The 18,204-nt window shown below is 37.9% G+C and overlaps 1 long non-coding RNA gene across 1 annotated transcript in view; it reads left to right on the top strand.

Moving 5' to 3' along the window:
• LOC138177470 (uncharacterized) overlaps positions 1-18,204 on the top strand; it is a 110,495-nt gene that overhangs the window by 33,596 nt on the left and 58,695 nt on the right. The window lies entirely within an intron of this gene.

Genomic DNA, 18,204 nt, shown 5'->3' on the forward strand with positions numbered 1-18,204 from the left:
ACACACACACACACACACACACACACACACACACACACACACACACATCTACTCATTCAGTCCTTTGCCCATGCCATGAATAAACCTCCAAGGCTCAGGGCCACCATCTCTAAACCAGTGCTCTTCATACTGACCAAGCTCTTTGTGAATGAAGTAAAACAAGAAATTGAATGTTGAGTTTGGGGGACATCTCAGTACAAATGGGTTAGGTTTTCCCATGGGGCAATAAGAAATGTGGATCTCCTTAGTGACATAATCAGAAGGATTTTTAGATGTCAATAAATGAAATATGCATGCTTGAGAGCATGGAAAAGGGGGGAAATGCTAGATGATAAAACATTGGAGAAGGAAAGATATATGTTTCTGCCATTGGCAAGCTGCTGGAAAGCCTTGACATGGCTTTTCTCCCAAGTTCTTTTGATGTAATAACAGTTACAGTAGTGTTTTATTAGTTCAGAATAATTTGTGTATCCCAAATTTGGGGGAATTTTCAGGGGATATCTGCAAACAAGGCCATAAGTTGGAAACATTTCTCAGCATTTGGGGCTTAGGCTATTGTCATAGCTGAAATGTGGATGTAGAAGCCATCTCCTCAATTTTATCATAAATCAGAATGGTTATATTAAAACAAATAGTGTGCATTTCGCCAAACAGAAATGTATACTAAACATATTTCAGATGCATAAATTGGCATATGTTTTAGGTGAAAATCTTCCTCTTATTTTTATGGTCTACTTTTGTAAATGAAGTTCAGTTTGCATGAATGTAATAGGAAGAAATAAAACACATTACTGGAAATATAGGCACATAGAAATTAACATTTGCTGGGAAGACTTTGCTTTGTAACATTAAGGTACCAAGTTACTTAGCTTTCTACATCCTTCCTTAAGTGTGTAACCACACATTGTCTTGAACGAGACCATGTAAATAACTTAAAAGCCAATGTCAAAAGGCCTCAGTGAGTTATGCCATCATTATGAAAGAACGTTTTTCAGAAACTATTTTGAAGCATAATGGTCTCTCTGGTTGAATAGAAATGTCTCTGAACATTAATGGAGGAGAAGTTCAATAGAAATTTATAACTTGCTACAAATAGCAAAGTTTGAAATTTGGTCAAAAGATTCATTAAGAATGGCCTCTTCCTAGAACCACTAATCGTGCAAATAACAGAGTGACAGTAGCCATTAGATCTCAGTAGTCCTGTCTTGGAAATAACCAAGTCTGAACAGAAGCATTTCCTACAAGTTGTAATAGGCAACACGCCCTCTATAATTGCCAGCACCAACCCAAAGCTGACAGTAATAGTGTCTGGCACACATTGGCAACTGCTGAGAAAGTCCATTTGATGATCAAAGGCATAGCTAACTGAGGAGAGGATGGATTTCTCTCTCCATGATCAGAATCCCTTGCCAGAAGGCCATTGTGAAATTACATTTGCAAATCTCGTGACCCAAGTCTTATTCAAGAGGCCAGGGATGACCCCTTCAACTTCAACTAGTTGTTAATATGCAAAACTTAATATCGTTGATGGAGAAAAAATATGTACACTTCTATCTCGGTTTGATGAATGATGTATATCAATCCATTTCATCATTTTCCCCTGAGATAGTACTCTATTCTTTAGTAAACATTTTACAGGAGACTCTTTGGTTTTATAAGGAAAAAGAAAAGTATTGTAATTCAGGGTGGTAAATGACATCCCTGCATGAATAGGAGGAGGTGGACTGTATAAGGAGAGCCAGAGTGACTGGGGGATATCCATGAGGATAGCCTTTAAGATAAAAGGGTTTTCTATCGAATCTTTCATTCGTTCATTTATTAATTTATCAATTTATCTATTTTTTGGCTAGTGTTTATATAGCACTCTTAAGTTTTTCAAAGTGCTGTATAAATATTATTCATCTCATTTTATCCTCAGAACAACCCTGGGGCATAGGTGCTATGATTATCCTCATTTTTCAGATGAGGAAACTGAGGCAGACAGAGGTCCCTTAGCCAGGTCATGTCTGACACTGGATTTGAATTCAGGTCTTCCTTACTTCTAGTGTAGCACTGCCTCTAGTATTTCCAGTTCCAGTTATCCAGGTTATCTCTTCTCTCTTTCTTCTTCTGTCTAAAAAGCTAACAATGCTGATTGGTTTTCTCTTACCTCCTCCTTCTTACTCATATGGACATCACTTTGGTCCATGTCATCACTACCTCTTGCCTGGGCTGCTCCAAACTAGGTATCTGTGTTCTTATCTCTCCCCTCTTCAGATATATCCCAATGCCAGAACACCAACCTGATTATGCCACTCTTCTGCTTCACAGTCTTCTGTGACTCTCTTTTGCCTCTAGGATAAGAAATATCCCAGATATAGCCTATAGATACATATCCTCCATTGATTGGCATTTTAAGCTCTTCACTATCTGAATCCAACTTAACTTTCCAGGCTCATTTTACCTTGTTCTTCTCTTGCTCTCTTTCTTCTTGACAAACTGGCCTTGCCACCTGACTTGTTGCCTTGCCCTCTCGACCTTAAGGACCACCATGTGCCCTAATATGGACCCCTTCTCTACGTGTCACCTCCCCTTGGAAGCTGGGACTGACTTGTTTTTCTATTGGTATCCCCACCATTTAACACTTGACATATTGAACGTGTTTCATACATTTTTTTTCTAATTCTTTTCTATCCCCTATCCCTAGAGTGTTCACTGCTACCTTTAAAATTACCAGCTTCCTTCAAAGTCAAGCTCAGGTGCCACCTCCTGCATGAATCTTTTTCTGATCCTTACTAGTTCTTAGAGTTTGTGCTCTCCTACTCAAATGTATATAGTATATGTATATACATGAGTGTGTATATATACTCACACACGTATGTATATATGAGCTAAGAATGGTTTTCACATTTTCCATTCTCCATAAATCTGATAGTAAATCTACTCCTTGCTCTCCCAGTATTCTTATATTAACAGCCTTTATATCTAAATCCTGTACCCATTTTGACTTTATTTTGGTATACAGTATAAGATGTTGGTCTGTGCCTAGTTTCTTCCAGACTGTTTTGCAATTTTCCCAGCAGCTTTTGTCAAATACTGAGTTCTTATCCCAGAAGCTGCAGTCTTTGGGCTTATCAAACAGTATTAACTACTGTGTCTTGTGTACCTAACCTATTCCACTCTGTTTCTATTCCACTAAACACCACTCTGTTTCTTAGCCAGTACCAAGTAGTTTTGATGATTGCTAATATAAGATCTGGTACAGCTACGCGGTTTTTCCTTGCATTTCTTTTTATTAATTCCCTCGATATTCTGTACCTTTTCTTTTTCAAGATGAATTTTGTTACTACTTTTTTTCTAGCTCTATAAAATAAAGTTTTTGGTAGTTTGATTGGTATGGCACTGAATAAGTAAACTGATTTAGGTAGAATTTTCATTTTTATTATAGTATCTCAGCTTACCCATGAGTGACTGATGTTTGTTCAGTTATTTAGATCTGATTTTATTTGTGTAAAAAGTGTTCTGTAATCATGTTCATATAGTTCCTGGTTTTGTTTTGGCAGGCAGACTCCCAAATATTTTATAACATCTACAGTAACTTTAAATGGGATTTCTCTTACTATTTTTGCTGTTGGACTTTGTTAGTAATATATAGAAATGCTGAGGATTTAAGTGGGTTTATTTTATATCCTGTAGCTTTCCTAAAGTTGTTTATTATTTCAAGTATTTTTTTACTTGATTTTCTAGGTTTCTCTAAGTATATCATCATATCATCTGCAAAGAGCGATAACTTTGTTTCTTCTTTGCTGAATAGAATTCACAATTTGAAATAAAACCAGATTTGGCCCATGAGCAATAGCTTCCTCAATTAGGTGATCATCAGGGATTGCTTTGGTCAAATAACTCATCAGCCTGGTACTGAGTGTCTTTGGATATTGCTAGCTTGTCCCTCTGACAATAGGCATGCCATCCCTAAATGAGGCCCTCTTTGGGAGGATCCCAGATCTTCACTCTACTGGCATAGCCAGAAGTAAGGATCACTTCATAAGCATCTTTTTCTGATATACACTGTCATCATGTTCAATTTTGGACTTCTTGTAAATGTCATTAGAGTTGAAGAAGGTGAAAAGACCAGTCTTCTTGCTGACATTTTGCTCCCAATCTAATCCTGCTTTCGAATTTAAACCCACAGCTCTTTTGGAGCATGATTCCTGATCACTGACTCGCATAGCTGTTAGCCTGTTTTCCATGTGAAATAGTAGCTTGAGAGCTGACCTTGGAGCCAGGAGGATCTGAGTTCAGGCTCTGCCTCTTACAGATACTGCTTGTGTGAGCCTAGAAAAGTCACTTAACCTCTGCTCTGGGCTGCTCTCTAACACGGTGAGTTGCAGAAAAGTTGCTGATCTGCCTCAGTAGGAATTTCCCCACCTAGGATTTCCCTCTGCCAGTTAAATCTCAGGTCCACTTTCTATCCCCTACAGTGGTGTGTCAAAAGGCTTAGTTCAGTTTTAAGTTTAAAGGTTAAAGCCACATAAAGACTTTTGAAACGCTGGCATATGGTGGCAAAAAAGTTTCTACTCCCCCCCGCCAATATCCGAACTCTGACTTTGGGTAAATTTAACCTATGTAATCCTTATATTTCTTCCTGTTCAGAAGTATCCTTTTAGCAGCAGAAAAATCCTGGTCACATACACTGAATTATAATTTTTCAAAGCCTTCTCCTTATTTCTCAAAAAACTCACTTTTTCCCACTCTTTTATTCGTTCATAACCACTTACATTGTGTGAAGTTGCCAATTGATTGAAACTCACTGTGGCTGTCTTCTTTGATACCAACTTTAAAATTAACTATTTTCCTGAGTTCAAAAGGAACAGAAACACTTCGATAGATGAGGGAGGCAGACCTGACATTTATCAATTACACTTCATAAGTCCTAGGAAGTTGATCAAACAATGTAGAACTAGAAACTTCTTCCCTTTCTAATGCTGCTAGAAAATCATAACTGAGAGATCAGCTACTTGTGAAAAGAATCCATTGCAACAACTGAATTGAGAGACATCTTATCCCTTTCAAATAGCATTTTCTAGCCCTAAGAGACAAAGACGTTAGAGGATAGGGGTTTTTCTTTTGAAAATGAAAACACCTGAAAGGAAACATCTTGTATTTTTACATCTTACTCATAGAGTCATAGATGTTCAGAGCTGGTAGTTTTATTATTCCCTCAATCCACTGCTGAGGAAACTGAGGCACAGAGAAAGGAAATGATTGTCCTAAGTTCTTCACTCTGACTTGAATTTGCTTTTTTTTTCTGATTTTGCATTATGTTCAATATATTTAATATCAGTTATTCTTGTTAGCATATCAAAATGAAAGTCAGTCTCCCCATCATGGCTCTGTTTAGATGCACAAAACAAGTAAACAGTTGATGTGACTATTTTGGCTGTTGAGGTAGACTAGTTCGGGCCTTGACTGCTATGCTAGGGCTTGCAGTGCACTGATAGTGAAGGGGCTTTTAGTTGATGCCTATGCCTTTGTGTCTCTGAAATAAACCCTGCATCAATCCACATTCATAGATGATTTCCTGCCTCCTATGATTCTGACCTGAGCACTGATTAGGATGTTTTATCAAGCTAATACTATTTTATTATTATTATGCACTGACAAAAGCCACTTTCCACTAATAACTTTCAAGAAGCAAACAAATGTACATAATTCAAATACAGAAAGATAAGAAGGTAAATAGAATTAGTAAGCATCCTTGTAGAAATCACATGGAATAATGGAATTAAAACAGTGACTAGTGGGAGAATACAGTGACTAGACTTTTACTTCCTCTTTCTGTCCTTTTGAGTCCTAAAGTAATATTTTTACTTATGAAACAAAACAAAAAGGCACTCTGTTAATAGTTTTCATTTTTCTCTAAATAGATTTTTATTTTTTTCCAATTACATGTAAAGGTAGTTTTCAACATTCATTTTTATAAGATTATGAGTTCCAATAGTGTTTAGAGAATTTTTAATATGACCATAGAAAACTTGACTTTTTTCATCTGAAAACTGCCTGTTCATATCCTTTGACCATTTATCCATTGGGGAATGATTTGTATTCTTATAAATTTTACTCAGTTCTCTATATATTTGAGAAATGAGGCCTTTATTAGAAATACTGGCTATTAAGATTGTTTTCCATCTTTTTGCTTTCCTTCTAATCATGGTTGCATTGGTTTTATTTGTACAAAACTTTTTAAATTTAATGTAATAAAAATTATCCATTTTGCATTTTATAATGTGCTCTGTCTCTCTTTGGTCATCAATTTTTCACTTTTCCATAGATCTGAAAGGTAAAATATTCCTTGCTCTCCTAATTTGCTTGTGCTGTCACCTTTTATATCTAAATCATATATCCATTTGGACCTGCTCTTGGTGTACGGTGTTGGTCTGTGCCCAGTTTCTGCCATACTATTTTCCAGTTTTCCCAGGAGGTTTTGTCAAATAGTGAGTTCTTATTACAGAAACTGGCGTTTATCAAATGGCAGATTACTACAGTCATTTGCTACTGTGTCTTGTGGATCTTTTCTCTTCCACTGATCTACCACTCTATTTCTTAGCCCATACCAAAAAGTTTTGTTGATTGTTGCTTTATAATATGGTTAGGGATCTGGTATGGCCAGGCCACCTTACTTTGCATTTCTTTTCATTAATTCCCTTAATATTCTGGACCTTTTGTTCTTCCAGATGAATTGTCATTTTTTTATCTCTATAAAATAATTTTTTGGTAGTTTGAGTGGTTTGTCAATGAATGAATGAATGAATGAATTTAGGTAGAATTGTCATTTTTATTATATTAGCTTGGCCTACCCACGAGCAATTGACATTTTTCCAGTTGTTTAGATACGACTTTGTGTGAAAAGTGTTTTGCAATTGTGTTTATATTGTTCCTGGGATTGACTTGGTAAATAGACTCCCAAATACTTTATATTGTCTACAGTTATTTTAAATGGAATTTCTCTTTCTATCTCTTGCTGCTGAGCTTTGTTGGTAATATATAGAAGCGCTGATGATTTGTGTGGATTTATTTTACATCCTATAACTTTGCCAAAGTTCTTAATTATTTAAAGAAGTTTTTTAGTTGATTCTCTAGGATTCTCTCAGTATACGATCATATCATCTGCAAAGAGTGATAGCTTTGTTTCTTCTTTGCCTATTCTAATTCCTTCATTTTCTTTTTCTTATTGTTAAAGCTAAAATTTCTAGTACAGCATTGAATAATAGTCGTGATAATGGACATCCTTTTTTCACCCTTGATCTTACTGGGAAGCCTTCTAGCTTATCCTTATTATAGATAATGCTTGCTGATGGTTTTAGATAGATAGAATTTGTCATTTAAGCAAAATTCCATTCATTCCTCTGCTCCCTAGTGTTTTTATTAGGAATGGGTGCTGAATTTTGTCAAAAGCTTTTTCTGCATCTATTGAGATAATCATATGATTTCTGTTGGTTTTGTTATTGATATGGTCAATTATGCTAATAGTTTTCCTAATATTGAACCAGCCCAACATTACTGGTATAAACCCCACCTGGTCATAGTGTATTATCCTGGTGATATATTACTGTGATCTCTTTGCTAATATTTTAATTTTTGCATTGATATTCATTAGGCAAATAGATCTATAATTTTCTTTCTCAGTTTTGGGTCTTCCTGGTTTAGGTATCAGCACCATATTTGTGTCATATAAAGAATCTTATGTTCTTTATATGAATATATAAATATATAAAAATGTCTGTTTTTTTCCAGATAGTTTATATAGTATTAGAATTAATTGTTCTTTAAATGTTTGATAGAATTCACTTGTAAATCCATCTGGCCCTGGAGATATTTTCTTAGGGAATTCATTGATGGCTTCTTCAATTTATTTGTCTAAAATGGGGTTAAGTACTTTATTATTTCCTCTTCTGTCAGTCTGGTCAATTTATATTTTTGTAAATATTCATCCATTTCACTTAGATTATCAGATTTATTGGTATACAGTTGGGAAAAATAGCTCCTAAATATTGCTTTAATTTCCTCTTCATTGGTGGTGAATTCACCCTTTTCATTTTTGATAGTGGTAATTTGGTTTTCTTCTTTCTTTTTTTAAATCATATTGACTAAAGATCTATCAATTTTATTGGTATTTTCATAAAACCAGCACTTAGTTTTGTTTATTAATTCAATAGATTTCTCACTTTTTTGGCTTTTTGTAGGGCAGTTGGGGTCAAGTGACTTGCCCAAGGTCACACATCTAGTAAGTGTTGTGTCTGAGGCCAAATTTGAACTCAGGTCCTCCTGACTCCAGGGCCAGAGCTCTATTCGTTGTACCACCTAGCCACCCCAGATTTCTCACTTTCAATTTTATTAATCTTTTTTTGGAGTTTCAGAATTCCTAATTTTGTGCTTAATTGGGGATTTTAACTTTTTTTCTTGATTTTTTAATTGCATGCCCATTTCATTGACCTGTTCTTTCTCTGTTTTATTCATGTAAGCATTTAGTGATATAAAATTTCCCCTAAGTACTGCTTTGGCCATATCCCATAAATTTTGGTATGTTGTACCATTGTTTTCATTCTCTTTGATGAAACTTTTGATTGTTTCTATGATTTGTTGTTTGATCCACTCATTCTTTAGGAGTAGATTATTTAGTTTCCAATTAGTTTTTAGCCTACCTTTACATGGCCCTTCATTACATATAGTTTTTTCTTGCATCATGATCTGGAAAAGAATACATTTATTATTCCTGTCTTTCTGCATTTGATTTTAGGTTTTTATGCCCTAATACATGGTCAGTTTTTGTGTAGGTGCTATTTACCACTGAGAAAAAGGTATATTCCTTTCTATCCCTATTCAATTTTTTTTTTCCAGAGGTTTATCATATCTAAGTTTTCTAAAATTCTATTAAGCTCCTAACTTCTTTCTTGTTTATTTGGTGGTTAGATTTATCTAGTTCTAAGAGGGGAAGGTTGACGTCATTGATTTTTAGAGCCGGGACCTTTGGGTCTGGTGGCTTGCCCACTACACTAGGGTGGCCCAGTGTAGTCATGCCTATTGTGCCCTGGGTTCTGGGGCTGGCAGTTTCCCTGCTGCCTTAGGGCTGGAGGCCTCCTAGCTGCTCTGCTTTGCCCCTGACCTGCTGAGCCTGGGCCTGGGGGCTTTGGTTGCTGATCTGGGCTGTGGTAAGAGCCCCCTGCTGGTTTGCCTGAATGCCACCTGTGCTGGATTGTGCTCCCCTTTTACCCAAGTGAGACAGACTTTTCCTGCAGCCCTTCTAAGTTATTTTAGACTCAAAAACTGTTTTACTGTTTTTTGTAGATTCTGTTGCTCCAGAATTCTTTTAGAGGCTTGATTTAATATTGTTTACGAGGGAAACTGGGGAGAGCTCAGGCAACTTCCTGGCATCTCTCTGCCATCTTGACTCCACCCCCAATAATAGTATTTAGTGGATGTCTTTTATAGCATTTCAGCATTGGATAGAGATGAGAAAGCTTTTTTTGGAAAGGCTTAAAATTTGGGAGGGCTTTTTATAAAATTCTAATAGTCTGAATTGAGGAACAGTAAAACTGAGTAAGCAACAGCTCAGTTTGGTTGTGATAGGATATCACTCTATAGTGGGCAGATATGCAATTGGTCAGATATGATCATTTGTCATACTAGAATCTTCCGGATACTTGAATCCTTATTCAATATCCTTCACAATCACTAATTAAATTTTAAATAAGCCCATCAGTTCATGTGAAATCCATGTTATGTTTCCAGGAACTTGAGAGTTTAATATGAAAAACAAAAGTGTTTTGAACTTCCAAGAAGTTATTTTCAGAGAAGGAAAGAATTGAAAAACAGAGTCAAGAAAAAGACTACATGCCAGATTGAAAGAACTTTGAGGAATTTTAAAAGCACTTTCCAAGCAGTTTGATCCTGGCATCCTCCTGAGTACCTGTGTACTGTTGAAACAATAATAACATCTACCTCTGTTATTACTGTGTATTTTTGTTAGAGATGCTACCATCAAGAAACAAATGGTGATATTTCTCAGCAGCCTGATGCTATTAAATACCACTTTGGTTGTCTTAGCAGCAGTGGGCAAAGCTGAGTATATTATTTCAGTTCTTGAATTCACTGATTGTTTCTTTTCTAAGCTCTAGTTATACAAGATTAACTTTGTTACCCATTCCTACCTCACCCTCTTGATCTGTGGATCAGGCGGTAGTAGCTTTTACATGTGGCTAGCACCATGGTGGCTCCAGGAATTCTCCTTGCTCTTTGACTTTTATAAAAATTTGGACTGGAGCCATTTTAATGTCATTGTATGATCAAATGACAATTCCATGGGTATAATAGATAATAACTATCTCTTAATTAAATGTCAAAAAGTCCTGGAAAATACATTGGAACTGTAAGGAATTAAACTGTGCATACCCTTTGACCCAGCTTCCCACTTTTGTGGTTGGTGTTGTTCAGCCACGTCTGACTCTCAGTGACCCCATTTGTGCTTTTTTGACAGAAATACTAGAGTAGTTTGCCATTTCCTTCTACAGCTCATTTTACAGATGAGGCAACTGAGGCCAACAGGGATTAAGTGACTTACCCAGGGTCACACAGTTAGTAAATGTCTGAGGCTGCATTTGAACTAAGGTCTTCCTGACTCTAGGCCTGGCACTCTATCCACTGCACCACCCAGCCTCCCACTATGAGGTCTCTACTCTAAAGAGGTCAAAGAAAGAGGAAAAGAACCCATATGTACAAATATATTTTATAACAGTTCTTTTTGTGGTAGTTAAAAATTTGAAACTAAGGGAATGTCTGTTTATTGGGGCATGCCTAAACACACTGTCACATATGAATTCAATGGAATATTATTGTGCCATAAAAATAATGCATGTGAAAATGGACGTTTTCAGAGGAAACTGAGAAGATCTATGTGAACTGATGCAAAGTGGACAAAACTAGGAGAAAAATGTATACAGTGATAACATTGTAGGGAAAAACAACTTTGAAAGACTATAGAACTCTGAATATGATGATAAAACACAACTCCAAATGCCCAACTTACCTTCTATCAAAGAAGTGACTAACTATAAGAGGCAGAAATAGACATACATTTTCAGACATGACCAATATGGGGATTATTTTGCTGGACTATTGCTAAATTATACATGTACATAATGTTAACTTTATTTTTCACTTTCTTTTTATTTGCTCAGGATTGGGGAGAGGAAGTCAGAGGCACTGTTAATTTAAAGAAAAAAAACATAGGCCAGAAGAAAAAGAAAACAAAGAGGGAAAAGGTGATTATAAATTATTATACATGTGCCTTTGAACCTCAGTTATTTACAAATTGTTTTTATTCACAGAAAAAAATAAATCCTTTGTCCTTGGCTGAATAATAACCACCTATTTAGTCTTTGACTTTGAAACAATTACTTTCCAACAATATTGCATTGTTTGGACTTTCTAAATCATGGTCATCTAACTTCCTCTGTGACAGTTGCAGTCACTTGTGGGTCTCTTTTTCCTTTTTTCTTAAATGAGGTGATTAGACTAGAAGATGTCTAAGGTCCCTTCCAATTTTAGATCCTACAAACTTGCTGCCCTTGAATTGCTGCTGGGTGATGGGAGTGAGGAGGTCACAGAAGAAAAACCCCATGGTTGAAGATCTATATAGTAAGTTCTAAGAAATAAATTATATTTTTCTAATTAACAAAGAGTGGGGAAGGAGTGGTTAATGGAATGGTTTTTTTTTTGGAGTTCTAGGGTCTAGCATTCAAATTGAACCAGGGCAGAACCCCTGTATTCTATTTCTCCAAATACTATTATATAACAACTTCGATTTATGTATGGAATTAAGGATGGGAAAGTGCTTTTTTTCCACATAAGCTCTGTAAGACAGCAAAAGTATTATTTCCTCCACTTAACCAATGAGTAAACTGAGGCTCAGAATAGTTAAATGTCTTGCCGGTGATTACAGTTACCCCTTCCACATTGTTATAAACATACTCAGTCTAGGAATATACAATACTTGTTGGAGAGCCAAGAAGGTTTCCCTTATCTTTATTTTACATTTATTCTGTCCTGAATAAATGGGTAGCCTCCTGAAAAGACTATAGAGAATCAGACAAAGGCAAGCCCGTTTATGCTGCTTCCATTTGATTTTCCTGTCTTGTTCCTCCCCTCAGAACTGGAATTGGTCCCAGCTCTTCTGGGTTACAATCTTTCAGACCTGCCCATTATCATGCATGTTAATGAAAAGTTGGTGACCATCCCTTGACCCCCAACCGGTCGGAGTCAGCTTAGCTCAGGCCCCTTCTAAGGATAAACTTACAGATTTCTTCCACCTATATGATTGGATAGGGGGCTACCCTTCCTAGCTTATCCTGATTTATACTTTCCTGTACATCCTGTTCAGCATCTGTTTTTGTAATACCCATTGTTCCTATAGAATCTATGGAAACCAAACTGTCAGAATTTCTTACATCATGACTTTCCCCGCTGTGGTTTCGATATCTCAGCATAAGAAATACATTGGGAACTTTTGGTGAGTTTTATGGAAGCCACAGTGTAGATGACACAGAAAAAAATGTAGAGACTCAGAAATGCATAAAACATAGGTATGGTATTGTATAACATCAACGCGCTTTATCATTTAATACCATAACAATTCAGATTCTTCTCTGGTATGAAGGGAGAGCCAAAAACATTTACACAGATTTTCTAAATGGTGGGGTGGTGGGGGGGCACTGTACCCCTAACACCTCCCACCCCTCTGATGTGGAAGAGATGATTGTACAACAATAAAGGTCAGAGCTGAGACTTGTACTTGGCTTTCTTGACTTCTAAGACAAGAATTGTCTCTACTAGGTTCACTCTACCTCTGTTATTTTTATCTCTTTGGAGCCAAACAGGATATTGCAAGATTTATATCCTAACAGAATGTGATCTTGATCTGACATCCAGTTAGGAACTTGTTATATGGAGAAATCTGTTCAAGGTAGCAAGGAAAGGTACAATGGAGAAAGAACTCCCATTCCCCCTTTAATTAATTTTCTTTTCTCCCAATTAATCATTTTCTTAAATAATGAGCTTGCTATTTTGCACATATTAGGAAATGACATAGGGTTGATATTCTGGAGGAGAATGCAGTTTTCTTCTGGGAGGCACAGCAGACCCAGCTGGGCCCAGGACACTGGAGGCACCCTCTCCCACTAAGGGGCCTGTGTTCACAAGGACAGGTTTCATTCAGTCCTAGGTGAGTCTAGCCTCCAACTAGAAGAATCAGACTTTTTCTCACTCTTTTTGACTTTTTCTGCCCCTAATCTGGAAAGGTCACATCAAGTTTAGATATGGTTGAAGTTTAGGGTCTCCTTTTTAAAAGGAATGAGAAAGGTACTTAATATACAATGTAAATCAGGTATGTAGTCCTTTTTCATGTAGACCTTGCAAAAGAAATGCTTAAATCACAAAGGCTCATAAGTGTGTATTGATAAAGACTTAATATATGAAAGAGTAACCCTTCATTCGGATTATATTCTGCTGATACCTAGAACAGTGAAAGAAGTGTAAGGGTGGGCTTCGTTGAATAAATCAATCAAGTCACCATACTCTTATTTCAAGTAAATGACAAGAGACTTTGATCCCTTAATGAAGCAAGAACAATCTGAATCCACCAATCAAACATGAGATTAAGTGCAAAATGTTCTTGAATGAATTAGTGTGGCCTAGATAGAAGTGTGTACATTAACTAAGAAAATGTGGTCGTCCTGTAGGTTGTCTGTCAAATAGAAACCCAGGCCAGAACCCCCAAAATTGGAATGTCTGACATACATTTGAATTCCAATGAGGAGTAAATAAAGAACAAATATTCCAGGTAAACCCCTGTAAAGAATTGGAGGGGGAGAGAAGGGCACAAGGAGAGGGAGAATATTTCAGCTTTAGCTTTGGTCTACTCCTTGCACTCCCTGCCCCTCTCTCCAGTCTTGGTCAGGGAACAGTCCTGTAAACTTCAAAGGACATAGATTTGAGACTTCCATTTTTCCCATCAGTATTATATAGTATGCTTAAAAGAGACCTCATGAGAACTCCATGAAGGAGAGAAAAGAACTTCAGCACCCAGGAGCTGTAGGCTACTTTTTGCCACATGTGCTTCCTAAGCTTGAGCCCACTTTCCCATGGACTCTTGTCAATACTTGTAGGAGGCCATGTTATTGACTTAGTGGGGGAGGAAGGTAGAGTTTTGTACCAACTCTTACTTCATCACCTTAGTAAACACCCTTTTCTAAAACCTACTTAAGTATGATTGAGGACATTGATTTTCAAGGGATAATCTTGGAAGTAGACACAAGTGTGTTTTGGGTGGGATGGTAGCTTGTGAGCTACATAGCTTTAGAAAAAAAGTACCCTTCCCCCTTAGGGCTATCCCTGGAGACCTGAGGGGATGTAGTTGCTACACTATGGGGACCCAACTCATTCTGGCAACTGGGAGCAGGGATGAGTGCCTCAGACTATGCACTACTGAATATCTCCCTCAAGGACCATGTCTTCTGATAAGCTAGATAAGCCATCTTAGATGTAGCTGTAGAAAACTTCTGATGCTCATCAGATCCAAGTGAAGACCTCAGAACACTTGAACTCCTTATGCAGTCACTCCCAGAAGTCTCTCATGATCAATGCTCAGCCATCTGTATTTAGGAAAGAAGCACAAGCAGAATAGCAGCCAGGAGCCCTAGTAACACATGTATCCACTGCCATGCATAAATAGACACTGTGCCTGACAGGGTGAAGAGGAGCCCCTCTCCTCCCTACTCCCCCCCATACACTATAAGTTCAAGAGAGAGGCTAACACATGTGAAGAAGAGAGTGCTGGGGGGGGGGGGTAGAATAACTTTTTAAGGTCTACTGGATTGGCCACTTTTCCTGGGCAATTTGATGACTCCTCCCACCCTCAACACACACACATCATAAGGACCAAGGAGTCAATAAAGGTATTTCTTAGTGACCCCAAATTGAAAGTCCTTCAGAGCTGAGCCAGAGTTCAAACACCTTCTTCATAGGCTGTGCTCCAATCCAACCCTTGCTACCTAAATCAATCCTAACTGGTCTCCAAGATCCAATGGGCTAAAATGGGTTGTCCTAATCTGAGATTAAGTTCTAAAAGAGGACCTAGAGGAAGGAAACATAAATCTTTTGAAATCCTTTTCAAACACATCTTCATATACATGTGATTAAAAAAAAACCCTATAAGAGAAACGAACAGGTGACTAGCATCCATTTGTAAATCACCTACGTGCAGAGTTGGAGAGTTTTCTCCATGACAGGCAGGATACAGTGTAGAAATGGAAGTGCTGATTATTTTAGGTAGTTTGCTAATAATAATATTAATAAAATCAGTATGTCAAGAAACTAAAATAATAAAAGCTAAATTAATGTAGTGATGGAACGTTTGAGAAATCCATTATATTGATTATGTGGGGGACCTTGTGAACCGCAGTTTCTTCATTTTCAGTGAGTGGACCGCACCAAAGTTTGCTTCTAACTATAACACTTTGATTCTATCATCACAAGCACTAGCTAAAGGAACAGTAAAGGCCAAGCATGTGTTTGGTGGGGAAGAGACATGTCAGGCACTTACCTCTGTGATGAACTGATCCTGGTAAACTGACATACATGCATGTATGCACTCACACTGGTATGCATGTGTATGTGTGTATGTATACAGGCACACATGCACACACAGTCACCAGTAATGATAGATAGAAAGCTAGCTAGCTAGACAGATACATAAACTGCTGGTAATTATTATGCCCATTAGTTTTTTTTTTTAACCAGAAATTTTTCTATTTTATTTTATTTTGCCTTTTTGGAGGGCATTTGGGGTTAAGTAACTTGCCCAAGGTTACACGGCTAGTTTTTCTGTGTGGGTGTTAAGTGTCTAAGGCCAGAACCAAACTCAGGTTCTCCTGACTCCAGGGCCAGCACTTTACTCACTGCGCCACCTAGCCGGCCCCTATTTTATTTTTTACCTAAAAAAGGTGCAAGCCCAGAAATAGACTTCTATCACAGGACTTTTTTTAGTAAGAGGGCCACTAAAGAGCCACTCAGTGAATTGTTTTCAGAGAACCTGAGAGGTGAAAAGAACCTCAGAAGCCACCTTGTCCAGCCTGTACCTGGCTGGGATCCTCACTGTGCTGTCCAGATGTGTTATAGAAAACCTGCCCCCCTTCTCCGCCGCCCCCCCCCCCTTCCCATGCCTGTACCCATCAGGAGTCCCGAGCCCGGCAGCAGTGCTTCCCTGCCCCATCCCAGAGCAGCCCCACTTCCTGCCTGGCCCCACACTCATGATCCAGGAGAGCAGGGGTGTTAAAGAGGGGACCTCCTACCACCCTCTGCAGCCCAACAGAGGCAGCCGAGCCTCAGAGCCAGGGAGGTGAGAAGGTCCTGCCACTAGACTTGCTTTCATCCTGGACGCCCTGGCCATCACCTAGCCTGCAAGAGCTGCAGCCACGAACACCTCAGCCTCTGTAGCCTTTCCTGCGGAAAATCTGGAAGAGAAAGTTATTGCCACCAGAATCTTTGACACTGTCTAATGGCTCCACTTTAAAGGATAGGATTTTAAGGGTCTGAAATCTCCTCTATATGTATTGTCTTCCCCTATTCAAATGTGAGCTCCTTGAGGGCAGCAACAGCTTTTCTAGGTGTATCCCCATTGCTTAGTAAATGCAGATTCATTGATTCATCCATTCATTTCCAGGAGAGCCCATCCCATACATGTACAGCTCTAAATGTTAGGGAAGTTTTGCTTTCCATTGATGCCACTTGTGCTATTGCTTAGTTCTCTCTTCTGGGGACAAGCAGAACAAGCCACTTCTCCCACATAACAATCCTTCATCTCCTTTGCTTGAGAACTGAGGGCTTTTCCTGCTACTGCCCCTCCCCAGCCCCTGCTGTAGGCCTCATGCTGTGAAAGCCCAGCGATCCAGGGGGCTCTTAACAGGCCCTGCTCTCCACTTCTAGTTCTTTCCAATCGCCCCCCCCACCCCCACCTGGGTTCTGACAGGTGAGCTTTCAATTTATCCTGCCCAGAACTATACTTCTCTATCATTTCCCAGACATTGCTAGCCCATGCTGGAGCAAGGGTATCCCATAATCCCCTTTCCATTAGAATGGAAACTCCTAGAAGATAGAGGTTGTTTTGCTTGTTGGTATTTGTATTCCCAGAGTGTAGCATTGCCTGACCCACAGTAAGCATTTGATAAAGACCATTTCATTCATTCATTCACTTCCACTCCAAACCTTGTAGCTGTTACTGGGTCACTGCCCACCACCCCCACTATTAAAGTTACTTATAGCCCTTCTGTCCTAGAATAACATATCTTGCAAAGCTGAGGGTACAATTCTTCCTGTAAAACAAACAAAGAAAACAAAGCAAGGAAGTTTAAGAGTCGATGATTTTGAAGCATACCTTTGAGAAAACCAAAGTTGGGCAGAAACTTGAAAAAGCAAATGAAATGGACCAAAAAATAAACTTGATCACTTCTCTTTGCAGACAGAATATTTTATTTAAAGACCCTCAGAAGTTCAATGAAAAACTTTATTAAAACAATAGCTAAAGTAAAATGTCACTATTTAGAACAAAACCACCAAATTATTTTTTCTATGTATTATTTTAAAAGATCAGCAGATAAAATTAAAAATTATATTCAGAGCAAAGTATAAAATGCATAAAGTATATGGCACTTAACATCCCAATACACACATAAGATTTACTTTAAGTAAGACTTAAATAGTTGGAAAGATTCATTGATCTTGGCAGGGCTGTACCAATTATAATAAAAATGCCAATATGATCTAAATAAATTTGAGAATTTAATGCCATACTGATTAAACTACTAAAGGGAATGATTACTTTGCAGAACCAGACTAAATGACCATAGAATGTGTTTGGAGGAACAAAATATCGAGAATTTTCAGGATAAATAATGAAAAAAAAGGTAAGAATGAAGGGGGCCTCACCAGATGCCAAGTGATTTTACAAAACAGTAGTCACTAAAATTATTTGGTGGGTTCTGAAAAACAGATAAAGCACTATAGAAGAGGGCTATAAAACTATCAATTAAATGAACACAATACCCTAAGAACACAAAATATTTAAGGAGGATGACCCATTTGGGAGAGAGGGCTGGACTTGGTATCAGGAAAATA

Source organism: Petaurus breviceps, unplaced genomic scaffold (assembly GCF_028583685.1).
Source record: "Petaurus breviceps papuanus isolate PSGF00001 unplaced genomic scaffold, PetGlider_PUasm1.0 90417, whole genome shotgun sequence".
NCBI classification, from domain to species: domain Eukaryota; kingdom Metazoa; phylum Chordata; class Mammalia; order Diprotodontia; family Petauridae; genus Petaurus; species Petaurus breviceps.